Below are 16,567 nucleotides of genomic sequence, written 5' to 3'. Positions count from 1 at the left end.
CCACCCCTGACATTCACCCCTGATGTTGATTATGGAATACCCACACACATATTCTTTACTAAATGTCCACCAATTTAAATGTGCCTCATCCAAAACTCAACCAAGCAGAAACACCTAGAATGAGTTTTTACTAAGTATCTGAACGCCACAGCCTAGTTAAGATGATACATAAAATTAACCAGCACAGCGGGCGCGTGGTTTTATTCTGCAGTTTCCAGACAAGGTCAAGGACACTTGGGGCCTGACTGGCGTTCATCACACAAAATGGATATCATGAGTCAGGATGATACAGGCTTGTGTACTGGCTGGTACTGTGTGTCAACTAGACCCAAGCTAGAGTCATTAGAGAGAAGGGAGCCTCAGTTTAGGAAATGTCTCCATGAGATCCACGTGTAAGGCATTTTCTCAATTAGTAATTAATGGGGGAGGGCCCGGCCCATGGAGGGTGGTGCCGTCCCTGGGCTGGAGGTCCTGGGTTCTACTAAGCAAGCAGGCAGAGCAAGCTTTGGGATGCAAGCCAGTAAGCAGCTCCCCTCCATGGCCTCTGTGTTCCAGCCTTGCTTGAGTTCCTGTTCTGACTTCCTCCAATGATTGACTGTGAGCTGGAAGTATGAGCCAAATAAACCCTTCCCTCCCCAACTTGCTTTTCAATGATGGTGCTTTGTTGCAGTAATAGAAACCCTAACGAAAACAGCTTGGTAACGGCAGAGATGATTGTGTTTGTCATGACATTGAGGAGGCGGAGACTACGCCTCCCAAGGAGGCTGCTCCCCTAACATGAGGCAGGCTGTGCTGTGGTGTCCATTCCCCCGAACCGTAAAAGGAGGGAAAGTTGTCTTAATTCCTGCATGCAATTTGAGGGAAATTATTATGGGAAAAGAAACAGCTAGTTTAAAAAAAATGTTCTTATTGCATCATGAGACAAATGTCAGTGTATTTTTATTAAATACAGTAGGCAGGTTGTTCTGTTGCATTCGTTAGCATTTTTAAATTATGCATTGTAGAGGAGGGAGTGGGACCTGGGATTGGTACATAAAATGAAAAAAAAAAAGATAGTTTGTTTTCTTTTTAAAATAATTCCTTAGCGGGGCAGGGTGAGCACACGTTGAATCCCAGTACTCAGAAGGCTGAAAGCAGGAGGATTCTTGTGTATTTGGGGATAGACTGAGCAACTTAGGGAATTCCAGGTCATCCTGAGCTACGGCGTGAAACTTGTCTAAAAATCAAAAACGATGGTGATGGTGTGCCAAAGGCCTTGAACCAGACTGAGGACTCATTGTGACGAACATTTGTGCGTGGGGCTAATTGGACAGAAGGGTCTACTGCATGACACACCACAGCTCCCAGTGCCACCAGGATGAATGAAGAGATGCTGGAAAGATGGAGGAGCAAGGTGGGGATTTTTGTTGTGGTTTGGTTTGGTTTGGTTTTCAATTGCTTTTTTTGGGAGGGGGGGGTAGTGCAGAGATGAGAGGAGGATATGGATGGACCAGGAAGTAAGAGGGATTGGGGTGCAGAATGGGAAGTTCCCAAAGAATCAATGAAGTATTATGTTACTGGGTGGGGGTGGGGGAATCAAAGCAAAACATCTGGGCATGATGGCACACTCCTTTAATCCCAGTACTCCAGAGGCAGAGGCTAACCGGTGCCTGCTCTGTATAGTGATTCCAGAACATCCAAGGCTACATAGTGAGACCCTGTTTCGAAACAAACAAAAAAATCTTAATCAGAGGAGGACAGAAATATTGAAAGTTTTCTGTATTCTATGTTCAATTAGTTTTATACTAATTACTATGTCACTTTTATACTAGTAGTCGTGTTTGTGTTGAATGATAGCATTTATACATAAGTAACTGAACAGCAAATAGAATAATTTTAAATAAACACCTTTTTTTTTCCTTTTTCTTTTTTCACATTAAAAAAATAGTACCTATCAGGAGTCTGTATTTTGTATTTGGTCTTGTGTGATTACGTTTGTTAGTTTGGGCCTGGTATCCCGCCCCACCATCACTCGTGGGCTTGGCCTGCAGTGCTCCTCCCTGAGAGGTGCAAAACCAAAAAAACAAAGGTAGATTCTGCTTTTTATGTTTAAGTGTGGCCTTCTACCTTGCTCCACCACCCAGCTGTAGCTGGCTAGAAAACACTGAGCACGCCACACCTTGGTGGATCTATTTTCAAACAAATAGTTGCTTCCAAAAAAAAAAAGCTAGCCGCACTGTTTCCGCCCGGTTCCGAACCGGGGACCTTTCGCGTGTGAGGCGAACGTGATAACCACTACACTACGGAAACAACACGCTGGCAGGGCTCCTAGTGCCACACCCATGTATTACAGAGAAAGTTACTAATGCTAGGTTTTTAGAAATGATCATTTTTAAGGAGGTAGGATTCTCTCTCTCTTTTATATTTATAAATTATAAATAATAGCGAATAAACTCTGCCCAAACTTCGAGCGAGAGAGAAAAGCTAAGGACACATTCTGCAAAAAAGGATTTCCAGACTACAAACTCTGTCTACACAGCTTACTTCCGTATGTTCAACGCATCTGGATGCTCATTCTTGGAGAAAGAAAACAATTCCTAGGGAATCTGAAGTTAGCACTGTGAGCCCAGGAAGAGGGTCAGAGGCCATTAGCACCGCGTGCAACTATTAAGCGTTATTTCCTTTGCAGGCAATCAACTCGACGTAGTCACTTGTGCCAGGATTCTGGAAAATTTTGAGAAACAAACGAAACCTTGAAGTAACGCCACCATCTACAACAGAATGCAAATATCTAAAGGCATGATTTTTGCCCCCTGGGAAACAGGTGTCTTCTTTGGCTGCCTTTATAAAATCACGATAGTGTCAAGTTTCTGTTGTTTGATTGTCCAAAGCAAAGGATGAAGAACACAGAAAATAACCTGTATAGACCTTGATAAGTGCCCATCCCACCCCAGTTTGTCATCTGTACATCATGCGTTTTTTATCCATCTATAGTTCTCATGGTCATTCATAATTAGCCTGTCTTCATGAAGCCTAACATGATAGATTTACCTGTTTCTTCGGGACTGCCAGTCCTTAAACTGTTGTTTATTTGCTTGCTTACTTCAGTGCTGGCATTACAAATGTGCACCCTTAACCCAGTCCATATAAATCTTGATGGAGTGTTTATTGTCGCTGTTGTTTGGGGTGTTTTGTTTGGTTGGTTGGTTTCTGAGATAGTGTTTCTCTGTATAGCCCTGACTGCCCTGGAACTCTCTCTGAAGACCAGGCAGGCCTCAAAATCAGAGATCTATCTATGTGTCTGCCTCTGCCTTTGCCTCCAAAGTGCTAGGATTAACGTTGTGCACCAAAAGCACCTGCTTTAAATATTGTTTTAATACTACTAATAACATTTCTCTTGTCTGTTTATCGTCCCTTTTACAGGCCTGGGTCACAGTGGTTGGTGAGTAAAGATATTTCTTCTCCCCTACAAAGCGTGGGTAGGACACAAAAACCAGGGAAATTTAGTAGGAATGCTTGCCTGGGTTGACATTTTTGGTAAGATTTAGAAGTTTTCTGTCTGTAATAAAGTAAGGGTGGAAGGTGAGAACTATGACCTTCCTGAACCAAGTTTACTGAAATGATTCTCTAGTTTCAGCTTTTGACTCCAGTGATAGCTGGGAGTAGCTGTTCTACCCACCCTAAGAATGTTAGTGTCTCTTGCAGAGAGACAAGACACTATCCTGTCTGGGGGAGCTGTCCCCTGAGACTCTCCTGATACTCTTCAGGATGTGTCCCTGACCCTTGGGGGTAAAAATCAAAGTGTGACTTTTGAGAAGATGTGTCACAAACTAGAAGTACGTCATTTTAGTCATCATTCATTCATTCACTGGAGACAGCGCCACATTGCAGCCCAGGCTGGCCTAGAACTTGTGCCGATCCTCAGCCTTCTGGCTACTGGGATTACAGGCCACCATGCCACGTTAAATTTCTCCATGTGTACTGATTGAAATCTGACAAACCTAAAGAAGAAGGAATTTTGAGGGTGTGGGATCAAGGGAGAAGGGTTATAAACATTGTATCAGATCAAACTCATTGACTCATTAGGCAGAGATTCCTGATCCAGGGCTACAGGTCAAGGGGATGGGGATGGTTCCAAGTGATTCAGGTTAATTAATGCATAAGCCACAGTTAGAGCAAATCAACAAAATGAAACTGAAATATCAGCTCTCTTTTAATACACTGCAGAGCAAAATACCTACCGACTGGAGAGATTCAAATGCTAAAACGAGATTTATGTAGGAAATAGGTCCTCCTTGAAAATGGTGTTACACTTCCCCAGAGGGCCTTCTGCCATGGTTGTGAGAACATTCATGCACACAGCTCTAGTGCCCTCAAGATGCTCTGTGATAAGGACTCTTCCTTTCTTCCTAGACATCATAGTGAATTCAGCATGCTGTGATCCCGCTGCCCTTGCTCCCCCTGACCGACAGCAGAACTTCCTTGTACTCCATAATTGACAAGGATGTTTGTGTTTTTCCTGGCCGGTGTTCCCAGTACACGATGCCCTAATCTTGACCTCTGGCTGCTCAGCAGGTCTCGGGCCATCTGCCTAAAGCTATAAAAGGCTCTAGCTTAGGACAAATAAAAGTTGCTGTTCTTCCACCTAAAAAGAAGCCTTCGTGTCTCAATCCTGGCACCCTCTGCCAGTCTCGGCATGAAGAGGCGCTGGCACAGCACAGCAATAATTGTGATTAGTAGAAGTCAGAGTGAGAAGGCCCAATGTGGGCGCTAGACTACCAAAGACAAGATGGAAATGGCGCGCGCGGCCCGATTGCATCTTCCTGGAGATGCCTGCTTTTCAAGCTCGAGTTCACTCCAGTGTGAGAGCATTGAGAGATGGAACTTTTAGAGGATAATTAGAGTTAAATGAGGTCACAATGGGGGACTGTAATCCAGTGCAACCTGTGTCCTTGTGTGACAAAGGAAAGGACGTGAGCTATCTCCCTCCCTACATGCACAGAGAAAAGATCTCACTAGGATAGAGAAAGAAAGCAGAAAGACGTGTCTTACCAGAAAAGAACCCTAGCAGTTCTTTGATCCTGAACTAGCCTCCAGAATTCTAGTAAAATATTTTTGCTATGTGCGGTGGCCATGTCAGAGGAACAGCAGGTGGCAATAGACTTCAGGAGACGGGCCCACCAGAATGCAAGGCACTGATGAGTCAATCTCAGGTAGGCAAGGCCCAGATGGCTTTGACTCCAGAATGTCTCTTGCTACTCCCGTGCCTTCATATGTTTGCCACCTCCATTTTTAACTGCTATCTGGCATGGTGGGAATGGGTGTTGGGGGGATCCCCACTGCCTTAAATATAATGTGATTACCTCATGGAAATACCTCATTCTGCTGGGCATTTTTATCTGTGGATTATTATGAAGATGATTTCCTTTTAAGCTGTACTGTTTAAAGTGTTGCCACCACCCCAGGTAAAGCAGGAGCTGCAGAGGACAGGAAATAGGACCAAAGAAGTGTCATGCACTAGAACCTATGAGTTTCTCTTGAGGAGAACTATAGACTATGGTTTAGGTTAATAATTAAGAAACAAAAGAGTCCGAGGAATTAGCTCGAGTTCTTCCTGATACTGGGAAATCTATTCATGGGTTTGAGTGTGCATCATAGCGAAAGCAAAGCTTTAAACAATTGACTTCATGTAACTAGAAAACAAAGATAGTTAAGATAGTTGGACAGAACTCTAAAATATGAAAAGTGAAGCTAGTCACCTGTTTTTCTAACAATTATAAAAACTATGTAAATAGTTATGACTGAAAGGTTCATGACCTATAAGAAGTCTGAAAGATAAATATGTATGTGGGTTCTTAGAGATAATTTTTCACCTCTAATATACAAAATGTTTAATTATGTAGGGATATGGAAAACATGTTGAATTTTACTTGTATTCATTGTAACCATTCACTTAAAAAATAGGATATTACCACATTGTAATTTCTATATTGCTTAAGATTCTGCTGGGGTATATATGCTGTAAGGGAAGAAATAAAGAAGGTAGAAGGAAAACCACCAGGAAAAACGCAGAAGGATGTTATCAGGAAGTAGTGAGAAGGAAGGCATTAGGAAGAAGAAAGAAGGGAAACATTAGGGTAGAAGAACAGGGCAGAAAAATAAGAGTAGAACAAGCAACAGAAATAATAATAAAACAGAAGAGAAGCTCTTATCCCTCAGAAAAAGAAGTCTATGTTTTCTTGCCAACTCTGATCTCAATCCTGGTCTCTCTGGCCTGCAGAAGGCTGGTCCCCCCGCAGCTATTCAAGCCTCCCAATTTGTGACACCCCAGAAAGTAATAAAGGAGAGGCTCTTTAATAGCAACAGCACGCAACCTGTCCTAACTGCTGCTCAAGGGGGACTGGCCTCACGTAGGAAGTTGTCAGTTTACATAGGTAAGTTTTACCATTTTAATCTTACATATGCTTTTGTCTGAAGATAGCTAAGCAGGTGAAACAGAAGCTGAAACTGTCAGTTCAGTCTAAAAGAAAATCTTCAAAGCCATTGAAGGAACCATCTAGTGTCAGTTATTTGTTAATTACACATTCTTGTAGAGATTTTCTTTTCTCCCCATAGTTTCTCTGCATACCCTGGGCTGTACTGAAACTCTCTATGTAGACCAGACTTTCCTAAAACTCAGAGAACCACTTGCCTCAGACTCCCAAGTACTGGAATTGAAGGTGTGTGCCACCATGCTCAGCTCTTGGAGTAATATTTTGTAAAAATACATGAATAATCTAACACTAATATGTCTTCCATGGTAGTCGTCTATACACTTTGATCTCAACATGGATTTTACAGTAAAGATTTATATGCGCGCGCGCACACACACACGCACACACACACACACACACACACACTCCTCATAGTCTCATTTTCTTATTGTTTTCTTTCTTTGAAACAGGGTCTCATGTAGCCTCGAATTTTCTACGAAGTGGAGGACTGCCTAGAATTTATGCTTCTCCTGCCTCCTCTGATGGGGAGAATCAGAGGATTATTTGTGTTTATTATCAAGCAAAATCTGTGCTCGCTAATCACGGCCAAGAATGGGGAATCCAAAATGAGTCTCCAGCTGTTCCGCTGCTGTGGCCCGCTAGCCTTCCACGTTCCAAAGGGTCAGGGCATCACCCCTCGGCTCCGCCTTCTTTCGGGTCGCTTATTTCCCCTAACACTCCTCCTCTCGAGAACTAGAATTACAGGTGTGTAACCACAGCCAGCATGCATACTACTTCACTATGCGTGTGTGTGTGTGTGTGTGTGTGTGTGTGTGTGTGTGTGTGTGGCCATAAAGTACCTGCTTAAATTACTTTGAATTATTTAACATTGTATATACAACTAACTCAACCTTTATTCCCTAACACAACTATGAAGAAAAAAATCGATTATCTGTGAGTACCGGAGTGGGGAAGAACGTTAAAAACTCTGGTGTGCTGCAATATTGCTATCATTTTAAAACCTGTAATTTGGGAGCTAAAAGCCTGTAGCAATAGAATCAAATTGAGAAAGGCTGGGGGGGAGGGGAGGGATCTGATTAGGTTTTAACCAAGTGACTGCCTTCTGTGTATTGCTGAAAGGAAACTGTCCAATAGACGAGAGTATGTGGTATTGATAGAATTACAGTGCTCAATGCTTTCAGATACCTTTTTTATTTTTTTATTTTTTGTTTATTACATATGTGAAAAATAGCAGCTCCAAGCATAGCTAGCTGTGATGGCCGAGTGGTTAAGGCGTTGGGCTCGAAACCCAATGGGTTATTCCCGCGCAGGTTCAAATCCTGCTCACAGCGTACAAGGGCTTTGCTATATCTTTTTCTCTCTAAGACACATAGCTTTTCCTCTAAAGCACCTGCGCGGTAGTATTAAACCCTAAAATGTAGAGCTTTTTTTGTTGCTTTTAAATTAGAATAACGAGGCTTGAAAGCTACTCAGCAGCAGTATCTGCAGTGCAGCATCCAGGCTGACCCAAACTCAACCAGGAAACGTTTGACCAAGTCTGTTGTGTTTTCGCTCACATTAACAAACACTTAAAACACTTAAATAAAATTCAGCCAAGCTTTCTTTTATATTTTTAAGATAACTCCATAGGTAAAAACCAAAATGCTGGGGTTTAAAGTTTTGTATGCCCACGTCTGGCTCATTTTAATTTTCAATTGAACTCTGAGCGTCTAAATTTCTAACTGAATTGAGATTGTAAAACTTAAGATATTTAACTTTGTGGTACATACCTATAATCCCAGAATTCCAGGAGCCTGAGGCCGGAGAATTGCCATTTTGAGGCCAGAATGATACTGTTTCAAAACATCTAAAAGTAAGAGGAGGAGGGAAGGAAGGGGAGGAAAGAGTGGGTTTCGTTTCATCGCTTTTTCATTCAATCAACCGGGCTGGAGGTGAGAGGTTGTTTAATGTCAGAGGCGCCAACTGCCTAAATTAATGGAAACCAAGAGGCGCCGAGAATGGAAAAACAAACTTTTATAACGTAAGTGGCGTACAGTCAGGAAATTCCTTTATGAACGTAAAACATTTTAAGGGTTGTAAACTATGCAAATCGAACATTTGTTGAGTTTACATGACTTGAAACCAGGTCGGCCTTTAATTTAATGGAGTAGCTAATAATAAATAGTGGAAGAGCACCCCCTCACGGCGGGCCAGTGGCGCAATGGATAACGCGTCTGACTACGGATCAGAAGATTCTAGGTTCGACTCCTGGCTGGCTCGGCCAGAAACTTTTTTTTTTTTTTTTTTTCTTTAACTCAATCAAGAAATTCCTGTTCGATTGTTCAAATCCATAACCGGAACAGATTAACTCTTGAAGAGCCTTGATCTGGTTCTCACTAGATTTTGTCTTGCCCTACACTACCCTACCCAACAACATGATATTTCTAAAAACAGAAAGAATTGTACTTCTGAAACATTACCAGCACAGTGTGGAGAAAAAGAAACCAGCACAAAAGACACATACTGCATATTGTTATTGAAATTAAATGCCCAGACCACCAAAGCTAGAGTTAGGACGTATCACCGGTTGCCCGGGACTGGAGAAATAAAAAAATTTGAAGTCAGATAGCAATAACTGTTAATGATTCAGTACACGAATAATCACTGAATTGACCACTTTAAAATGCTGAGCTTTAGTGCACATGAATTATATCTTAATTTTTTGAAAAAATCACAGTAGCAGAGGGAAAAATTAAAAGTTGATTAATGTTTTATTCGTTCACCCCGCCCAGCCCTGGGCTGGGCTCCACCGGTGGCTAAGCTTCTACCGTCCCTGAGCTCTTCCGGGAGAGGCGAGAAAAGTGGCAGATACTGAGTCTAGAAAGCGGTCTGAGAAATTGTTCATATTTGAAAGTGATCCTAGACAAAATTAAGAGTCAGAGGGTATAGGAAGATCCAAAAGTGCAGCTTTGGGGCAGTGTCTGAGCAGGTGAATCTGCCTTCTAAGGTTTTCCTTGACGTGAGGCTTGAGACGTGAACAGGGAGAAGGGCCTCGAAAAGAATCTCAAGGCGAAATCCGATAGGAACACAGATTAAATTGAGATATGCACCATATTCTCCTTCCAGAAGTTTATCTATATCACAGAGTTTGAGTTTTAACCCGTGCTAGGATTAAAAGGATGAAGTTCCACGACGCCCGGACTGTGCCTAACCCACACACATAAAATAAAGATGGGCTCCCCGGGTGAGAGGGAAGGACAGCTTCCAAAGGAGATACAACTCCATTTTATGATGAATTGTTGAATCTAAGTGTGGAGAAGAAAGAAATTATGAGCTCACAGTATCGCCTACTCAGAGAAGTTTTTGCATTCTTGCTAGAAATATAAGAAAACCTTTTCTGACATGGGTTAACACGACTCTTAGAAAACATGATGAATTAAGCCCTCTATTAAGACAGGCAGGCATGTTCTACAGTTAGAAGAGGAGTTGGCAAAGAACATGTCTGATCAGTGAGATGCGTGGAGAATATTTAAAGAACTCTCAAAACTCATTAGTAAGAATGCCACCTGAGCTGGGTACGGCGCTACAAGCCTGTAATTGCAGCATTTGAGAGCCCAGGCAAGAGGATCAGGAGTTCAAGACCAGCCCAGGCCCTGTCTCAAAAAATAAAACTAAAAGTGGGCAAATATTTTAGCACACACAAAAGTATACATACAAGAACTAAATAATCACAAGAAAAGATGCTTACATCTTTGCAGAGATACAAATTAAAGCCCCTAAGATGCCTGAATAGTTACAATAGCTAAAAATAGCAACTGTTGGGGAGGATGTGAAGGAATGCAAACACTGGCTCACTGTTGGTGTGTGGCTTTCAGAAACAACTAAGCAGTTTCTCCTTAAACTTGTAAGGCAAAGGTGATAACAGAACATTAAGAACCCTCACTGTCACGAGAGTGGCAACAACAGATTCTGAGAACAACGTGGGTAAATGGCAGCTGCTCCAGCCAACAGGCCCAATAACATCTTTCTCTTCTGAAAAGGTAACCAACCCAAGGATCCCACCCCCAACTCATCCCACATGGTTTGGGGGGGGGGTTGTTGTTGTTGTTTTAGAATTCTCTTTGATGATTGACTTGTCTCCTACTTAATTAAATACATTGAAAACTTCATGTGAATTGATGCTTTCCTAAAGGTTCTGGCTGACCCTTACCTTGAAGACTGATCTGGCTGTCTGCTCTGTGAGGGAGTCTCCTACCTCTGTCCGCAGTCCTACAGGATCACTGAGCCGCTTATCCCTGATGCAGCTGCCTCAGCACTCCACACGGTTTCCTCAACGGCTCCTCCTGGAGTAAATTGTCTAAACCCAAGTTTCTTTAGTTGAAAACAAGATTTAGAGGGCCCATTCCCTATCGCTATAGCCTAAAAAGTACCTTGACTTCTATTCAAATACCTGCTTGATACTGCTTGTCTGGGAGGTAAGAGAAAACACTCAAAAACTGGAATTTTACATAAAGAACTCTTTCCCTCAGGAGGGAAGATGAGCTCAAGGGGTCATTAAGGTTCTGCCGGGAGTGGGACTTGAACCCGCAGACATATCTGTTGGCTATTAGATACATCTTAAACACTCTGCCAGCCCAGTCAGTAATAGAAAAACTGCTGTCATACCATACTAGATTATAATATCTAGTCTGAGCGGTTGTGATGTTTTATCTATAAAATCTGGAGTTAGGTTTAAAGGAAGCAAAGCCTTGTAGTGATGGTTAAAAAAAAAACCTCTTAACTCATACAATTTAGCCACTAAATTGTGCCACATATTATACAGAGTGTTAAAGGCAAATGATCCTTGATTGTGTGACATTGTAGTAAATGAAGACTAGGATTTTTAAAATAAAAAAAAATACAGGGAATGTAATAAAAGATTCGGTGTGCAGGAAAAGTAAGTGGAGTCGTGATGAGGTGGAGGTGGAAGGTCGCATAAGGGCTCTTGAGCCACTAGTCACTATCCAAGCCCACTGACTGCTTAGTCCGAGGACTAAGTTTGAAGGATGCCAGGGCGCACACGTGGAGCTGGACTCCACGACAACGTCGTTAACAGCGAAGCGTTTTTTAAAGAAAAGCCGTAACTGCTCAAGCGTCGTTCTCAGTACCAAACACGTACTTGTCGTAGCCCATATCCGGACAACAATGTCTGCTGCCGGGTTTTTTTGGTTGGTTGGTTGGTTGGTTGGTTGGTTGGGAATTTTGGTTTCTTGAGACAGTGTTTCTCTGTGTATTCTTGGTTATCCGGGAACTTGCCCGGTAGACCAGGCCGGTCTCTGCTCAGAGATCCGTTACGTCACCCTTCCGATTGCAGGGATTAAAGGCGTGCGCGCCACCACGGCTATGCTAATAGGATCCGTTTTTAACTAATTCAGAAAAGCACACCGCCTGCCAAGGGCGTTTCCGTAGTGTAGTGGTTATCACGTTCGCCTAACACGCGAAAGGTCCCCGGTTCGAAACCGGGCGGAAACATGACTTTTGCTGCCTTTCTTTGCAGTAAGACTGCCAAATGCAATCAATGACAGTTAAAACGTAGCTTCATTTTAGCCTCTCCTGACCAAGCGGGTAGCTCCTTCACGGAGATGGGCAAAGTGAAATAGGGGCTAAGCAGAGATAGAACAGTGCAGACTGACCCAAGTGTTTTGGAGTTTCTTCTTTGGTGTCGTTTCTGTTTTAGTTTTTTGTTTTGTTTTGTTTTCCCTAATTTTAAAAAAGTGTTTTCCTTTTAAAAAAAAATAATTAGGGATGGAGCGATGACTCAGAAGTTAAGAGCACTTGTTGAAAGTTTAATTCTCAGAACTCAGGTCACATGCCCCCCATGATTAAAAAATAAATGTTAAAAAATTTAAAAATAATTTAATATAAAAAAATCACTTTATTGTAATGAATGGCTAAATTTTTATTTGTGAGTTCATGCATGCCTTTTCATTGGGATGATTCTTTTTTGTTTTGTTGTTTGTTTGTTGTTTGCTTTGTTTGTGTTTTGGGTTTATTTGTTTTGAGACAGGGTCTCACTGTGTAACCCTGGCTGGCCTGAAACTCACAGGTATCTATCTGCCTTTGCCCCACCCCACCCCCAAGTGAAGGAATTACAGGGATAGGCCAGGGTACCCCAATGTGGGGAATATTTTATGCAGAAAAAAAATGTGATAAATGTGTGGAGAACCAGATCTGTTAAATACCTATAGCTAGGGATGACTAAACGTTGACAAATTGCCTCTTGTCAAATATGAGAATTCTAAGTTTTGTGTTATTCCGGTATTATATTTGTCGCTTGTTGCTCTTACCTGCATGCAATTCTGTGTGTTCTATAAAATGGTATATCCTCAATATTATGCAGTAAGTAAACGATGAGCTTTAAAGTTTTGGTTCCTTTACATATGTCTTTTACTAGATATAACCCAAAATATTTTCATGTTTAAAGATGCACTCAAGGCGGACTGGAGAGATGACTCAGCAGTTAAGAGCTGCCCAGAGGCCTGCAGGTTTATTTCCAGCAAACGACTGTAACTCCAGTTCCAAAGGACCTGCTGCCCTGGCCCTGGCCCTGGCCCTGGCTCTGGCCCTGACTTGGGCAGGCACCTGGCAAGTAGCACACAGATACACAGGCAAGCAAGACATAAATACATTTCAAATAAATTTGAGGCCCTCTGAAGGTCAGAGAGTTTGGCTTTCTCAAAGTTGTTAACAAGTGTGGCTACACACCCTGACCTAGGGTGTGGTTACTTGGTGCTTTGGACATTAAGATGGCCCACAGAGGTAGATCCACTCCATCCCAAATCCAAGCATACTTCTTTTTTGAAATAGGTTTGACTTAGAGAGTGGCTGCCTACAGAATACTTCGTCTATGGGGTTTTCACTGTCCCAAGCATTAGATACTTTTCTCAAGAAATAATAGCTTGATTGTCTCAAAATATTGAAGCAAGTAACTGGTCTAGTTATCCTCTGTATCATGTTAAAGCCGTCTTTTACCTTCTTTTCCCCTTTTGTGTTGGGGTATAAAAGTGTATGGAAAATTAAACACCGGGCGAACTCACAAGTCAGAACTCAGTATGCAGGGGAGACTGGGTGGCCCTCCTGGTACTATCCTATGTCTCTGTATTTCTTTCTTATCCCTGTTCCTCCTACCTAACTTTTCTAATCCTCATGCCCTACCCTGAAACTTATGAACCCACTGCAGCTAGGATCGCAGCAGAAGTCACCCCAGAGTGGTTCCCGACAAAATAAAAACAAGATTTTTTTTTTAAAAAAAATATATCCAAAGGACCAGTGAAATATCTCAACAGGTAAAAGCACCTGATACCAAGCCTGAAGACCTGAATTCATACCCCAGGTTCTCCATGGTGGAAGGAGAAAGAATATTCTGGACAGCTTTCCTCTGACCTCCACCCATGTGCCCAACAGGATTGTAAATACACCCATGGTCAATCTTTTCACAAAGATTTACTGAATGCTTTACTCTGCTTACAGAACTAACTGTTCAGTTCTGGGGGTGTGGGTGGGACATCTTCATGAACAGAAATTATGGTAGATATCTGTTGGTAGTGAAAAAGGAAAAATATAGGAAAGAGGAAGAGAAGATAAAGGGGAGAAAGATAAAGAAGGGGAAAGAAGAAAAAGAAAGGGAGAAGGGGAAGGAGAGGGAAGGAAAGCAGTCGATGACAAAATGAGTAGGTGTTCAGACAGAGAATGAAAAAAGACAAGAATGTTCAATTGCAATTTTAGACCTTTCTTTACAGTGTGTGCCTGGGTGTGAAATCACTGCGATGAGGTTTTTATAGGCGAGGAAAGATGTGTAGACACTTTTGCAAGGGATGGAACTGCAACCTGTGCATTCTCAGCACCACACTTCAACCAACCACATGAGGACTAACTTTGTAAAAATTTTATAAGAACAAACATTCATTTTCGCGCTTTTAAAGAAATTTCTTCTCTCCTTGCCGAAAGATTTTCTTTCAGATAATCTTGACTTCCACCAAGCAGCATTGCTTTTAAGAGTCTTCCTGTGCCCCCTCGCTCCACAGAACAGAGATAGTTTAAAGAGATAAGAGTGGTTCCAGCAGAAAAGTAACTTCTCGTATCCGGGAGAAAATGCCTTAAACTCGCCTGTTCCACCATCCACCAAAGAAGCTTCTAACCTGGAATCCGGAGACCCTGAGAAAGATCTGGAAGAAGCTGCTTGCTAGCGCATTAGGTACAAGGCGGGCTAATGAGAAGCCCTGGAGCTCCCTTTGGGTTCTCGGCCTTGCGAGGCCACCAGGGAGCATGTCTGCTGCTCTATTTCGCAGTGTTTGTTTTGTTTTGAGACCCGGTCTTATACTCTTTGTAACCCACACTGGCTTTGAATTCATAGCTATTCTCCTGCCTCTGCCTCCAGAATAATTCACCACATGAGGCTTCACTTCGTGATTTTATTATACTTCAATACCTGGCTCCTCCCTTTTTCCTGACTGGTAAGCCTGTGCGGTCCTGATCATTGCCTCTGGATTCCAGAGTGCCCACGTAGGCGGCTCAGTCCTTTAATTCAATAATCGAAGGTAAAGCAAAAGGTGCGCAACCCAATTTCTGCAATTTCTCTGGCCTTCCGGTCTTCCTGAAGTGGTTCGAAGATCCTCTGATGTCTGACAAACAGGAATCCTGATGCTTTCTTTCCAGAAAATTATTCTGAACAGGAATTAGTTGGCTTTGTCTGGGATGCAGTGTAATGGATTGAGAGTACGGAGAGAGCAGGCGTGGGGTAACAGCTCTGAGATCTGCTTCTCAGACCTTCCAAAGATGCTTCTCCACCCCGCCGCCTGCTTCCTGCCACGGGAGGACTCTTGACGTCCCGCTCCCAAAGAGCTGTTCAGTGCCGGGACGGTGGCGGCTTTCGCGTTCACAGCTGTCAGAGTCGGGTTCTGAGCCCTCGATGCGCACAAGTTGATGGGCTCCAAAAAACGAGTGATGCAGAGGATCAGCCGGGGCCAGCAGTCTCGCAGGGCCAGACAGCTGCGCAGCTTCTAAAACAGACGCCCGGAGGCGAAGGTCATTTTCGAGAACCGGTTAAAGCAATTTTGACTCTTTAAGGCGTCCAGGTGGCAAGGGCGCGCTCTTAGGTTTGTTTCCTTTCTGAGCCCCCATGACCTCTGTTGTAAGCCATCTGCCTCAAAGCAGTCTGGCCTGGAAATCATTCATTATTACTGGGAAGCCTTAAATGAGCGCCAATCCTCCTGTCGCAGCTTCCCAGATTGCTAGAATTACACGTGTGAATAACCACACAACCACACCCAACTCCGCAGCCCAGCCGTTTTGTTGTTGCTGCTTGTTTTGGTCTGGTGGCTGTTATTTGCGAAGGAGCGTGGCATACCCCGCCTGAGCACTCAGGGTGCTTGACTTTGCTTTGGTCTCGGAGGTTGTTCCCAGTGCAAAGAAAATTAAAGCAAACGATGCAAAACTGAGCTTAATCATTTTACCTTAACTGAGATGAGTCCTGAAGCTTCAAATGTTCTCCCTAATTTTGAAATAGTTCGAAGTCTTCATACACACTTTTCATAACTAATTTATCTTTTATTTTAAGCTCGAGCAATGACTGCTTTTACTTAACTATAATTGTTGATGTTTTTTAAAGGGCAAAGAATGGTTCTTGCCCACCTGTGGGGTGTGTGTGTGTGTGTGTGTGTGTGTGCTGTAAGAAATAAATTATAGTGACACCAACCGAAGTGGAAGGCTATTAAGAACAACCAAGGTTCCAGTCAGTGGCAGAGACCCCTTTTTATCAAAGCACACTGTACCTAAGGTGTGAGAACCACACAAGGACACCACCTTTCACCATTTTCTCTTTATCATCTCACCAAAAAGAAAGGCATCTTGGACCCCAGTCTAGACAAAGAAATATATTCAGTAGCTTACATAAAGAAGAAGAAAAACATAAATAAGTAAATAAGTAAACAAACAAACAAACAAATAATAAAACGCGGTAGCAAGATATCCTAGCCTTGAGCAGCGGCAGAGGGAGGGTTTGATTCTGATCACTGGTGGGGAATCTTTGGTAGCTAGCACAGTCTACCAAACAGCAAGTCAGGGCACTGGAGAGTGAG

General features: G+C 42.8%; 4 non-coding genes across 4 annotated transcripts; 3 read left to right on the top strand and 1 right to left on the bottom strand.

Moving 5' to 3' along the window:
* Positions 1 to 2,216: 2,216 nt before the first annotated feature.
* Trnav-cac lies at positions 2,217 to 2,289 on the bottom strand. Its single transcript has one exon. It is a non-coding gene; the product is annotated as a tRNA-Val (tRNA).
* A 5,433-nt stretch (positions 2,290 to 7,722) lies between these two features.
* Positions 7,723 to 7,804, top strand: Trnas-cga. The gene has a single exon. It is a non-coding gene; the product is annotated as a tRNA-Ser (tRNA).
* Positions 7,805 to 8,659: 855 nt separating this feature from the next.
* Trnar-acg lies at positions 8,660 to 8,732 on the top strand. Its single transcript has one exon. It is a non-coding gene; the product is annotated as a tRNA-Arg (tRNA).
* A 3,158-nt stretch (positions 8,733 to 11,890) lies between these two features.
* On the top strand, positions 11,891 to 11,963 carry Trnav-aac. Its single transcript has one exon. It is a non-coding gene; the product is annotated as a tRNA-Val (tRNA).
* Positions 11,964 to 16,567: the final 4,604 nt, after the last annotated feature.

The sequence above is a fragment of the Arvicola amphibius genome, chromosome 6 (assembly GCF_903992535.2).
Source record: "Arvicola amphibius chromosome 6, mArvAmp1.2, whole genome shotgun sequence".
Lineage (NCBI taxonomy): Eukaryota > Metazoa > Chordata > Mammalia > Rodentia > Cricetidae > Arvicola > Arvicola amphibius.
This window is presented reverse-complemented; position numbering and strand designations above follow the sequence as displayed.